This window comes from Lucilia cuprina, chromosome 2, assembly GCF_022045245.1.
Source record: "Lucilia cuprina isolate Lc7/37 chromosome 2, ASM2204524v1, whole genome shotgun sequence".
Taxonomy (NCBI): Eukaryota; Metazoa; Arthropoda; class Insecta; order Diptera; family Calliphoridae; genus Lucilia; species Lucilia cuprina.
The window spans coordinates 18,083,029-18,085,991 of NC_060950.1; positions in this window are offsets into that span (position 1 = coordinate 18,083,029).

The following is a 2,963-nucleotide window of genomic DNA, read 5'->3' on the forward strand; positions in this document are numbered from 1 at the left end:
TCTAAAATCTTGACTATAGATCAGGCTAAAATTTTGACTACAGATCAGTTTATGGCATTGACTATGGAACATCTATAGTCTTGAATGTATTAAAGTTCAGATAAATTTGGTCCAATTTTTCTATTATCATTTTAACTTAATAAAAGTAAATCCATTGTCCACTGTACCCACTTCATTTTGTCTAAGATTAATTTTTTTCTATATATACATAGCAATATATTTGAAACACATAAACTTATTTCAGTTCCTTTCGGCTTTGGTTTATGTCTGTTTCCTTTACAGGAAAAAAAATTATAATAAAAACCACCACCACTAAATGTTATCTGTGAAAATAGAATTTTATTGCTTGAACGCGAAACTAAGATGTTGTTAAATTTAAATGTTGTGTGCATTGAGGCATAGTTCTTTATACCACCAACAGCCATCCTTCCTTATGGTTTTCCATGAAATTGTATAAATATGTAGGAGTGAAGTTTATGTTACTTTCTAAATGTGTATGTTTAGGTTTAAGAGTTAGCTTTGATTTTGTTTCTGGTGTAATGGTGTTGAAGGGGAAGGTGGTACTTCCAATTTTGTGTTTTTTTTTCCGCCTGTAACATCTTCTTTAAAGATTAAAGTTGTATATCCTATTAAAATGTGATTTATAGATTTCAGGAAATTTTATTATATATATTTATTTAGTATATTGGCTTAAGTGTAATATGTGAGGTAATTTCTTGAGGTATTTCTTTTCATTGATCCTCTAGGATTTAGTGTAATAAAATTTTGTTATTTGTGTATTATTTTTCAATATGAAATTATGACTTGTTTTCGTTATGCTATAAATATTATTTATGTACTCCTTCCGTATTTTAAGGATAATTTTTATGCTTTAAATAATAAGGAATTTATAATTGAAAATTTTTAAATATTTAAAATTTGTCCATAAAAGAATCGTTAAAATTGAGTTATTGTGCCTTATTGTTGATAAAATATTCAAGTCCTTTGTCCTTGTATAGGCTTTTAATATTAGTACAGTTTTAAACTTGTACTTCATATGCATGAATATTTCTTAACCACAATTGTCATTTTTTTAGTAAATTTAAAATATATTTCAAAATAAAATACCTGGACCTATTATTATGGAATTTGTGACGGCCATCAAGTCTTATATAGAACTTGGTTTTTGCAGCTTTTTGTCGAGATAAAACATAATTATGAACTTAAAAGCCCAATTCGGCAGGTTCAGTTGTATGGGGGCTAGGTGAAATAATGAACCGATGTAAATCATTTCCAATGGGCTTCATCTACGGTATCATAAAAGATTATGTGCCAAATTTCATTGAATTATCTTCAAAATTGACACCTGTAGTTTGATTACAAGGTTTACATGGACGGACGGACGGACATAGCTAAATCGACTCAGAAAATGATTCTGAGCCGATTGGTATACCTTAAGGTGGGTATAGGACCAATATTATTGTGCGTTACAAACATCAGCAGAAACCAAATATACCCTCCCCACTAAAGTGGTGTAGGGTATAATGACCAATATATATAAAAGACTAGCGTTACTGACTAACTAATTCATCATCGCACAGCCCAAACGGCTAATCCTACAATTATGAAATTTATACAGTTTATGTCTTTATGGATATGAAGGGATTTTTGAATACATAGATCCACCAAGGAGATATTTTTATATTTCGGGGTAAAAAAGGGTAACAGCAAGTAAAACAGATTTTCTTAATTATTTTACACAATATTAGTAATACAAGAAAAGTTTAAATTGCATTTAATACTATTCTTACTAATAATTATAATAACATTTTTGTAAATATTTTCGATACATCTTTCAAAATTATGAGACAATTGTTTCGTATTATTTTGAAAATTCAGTCCTTCAGGAGAAAACTCATACAAAAAGAGCTATTGGTAAATTGTTCGGTACTTTTTGAAAGCACATTTCTTTTTCGGAACAAATGAATGCAGATTTGAGTCATATGAGTTATGTGTGTAGATTTAAACACGGAATATTTTGTAAATATAATTTTCGAAAAAACTTTATTCCTAGACGAAATGATGGAAAATTGTACTCTTTTTTATTAGAATTTTTCACAAACGTCGAAATTATTCCATTATTTTATCATTCCGAAATGATACTCTTTGATTATAGAAACTAGAAATCAAACATACACATTGCCTAATAGAAAATATTATATACGGAAGATAATTTTGTACTGTTTTTTATTTTTATTTTGATTGGGTAGCGAAGCAGCCAGGGTTGTTCTAGTAAACATATATACGTTATATCTATCATTGCTGGCTTTTGAAATGTCATAAAGAACAATAAATATATAATTCTATAAATGCTAAAAAATCAATAAAATTCTACCAAATGAAACATAATAAATATGAAAAAAAACTTTAATGAATTAAGGGACTACTTAATACTACTCATACAACATGGTATTAAATATTAATCATAGGCCACGTGCAACAGCTATATAAAGAAGCATGCAGCTAAATGTGGATTTAAAAGAAATACATATTTAAAATCAATGGATTTTTTAAAGCTATAGTATAGTATATAGTCTTGTATAAAGGATAATACAGAATCTGGTAAATAAACCAGTCAATCGTATAGTCTATAATCTTGTCTATAATCAAATTTATAAAAAAGTCTATTACATATCCTATAGTGTAGTCTATAATCTAGTCTATAGTCGAAACTATAGCCTAGACTGTTGCTTAGAAAAAAGGGTTAATTCTATATCCCAGTCTGTATTTAGGTCTCTATTGTGAAGGAAATTCTATTCTGTAGTCTAGGTTATTCTTCTCTACATGTAACATCTATCTACAGTATAGCCTAGAGTCCAGTGTATAGTCTAGTCTATAGTCTAATATATAGTCTATTCTATAGTCTAGTCTATAGTCCAGACTATAGTCCAGACTATAGTCTAGTCTGTAGTCTAGTCTAGTCT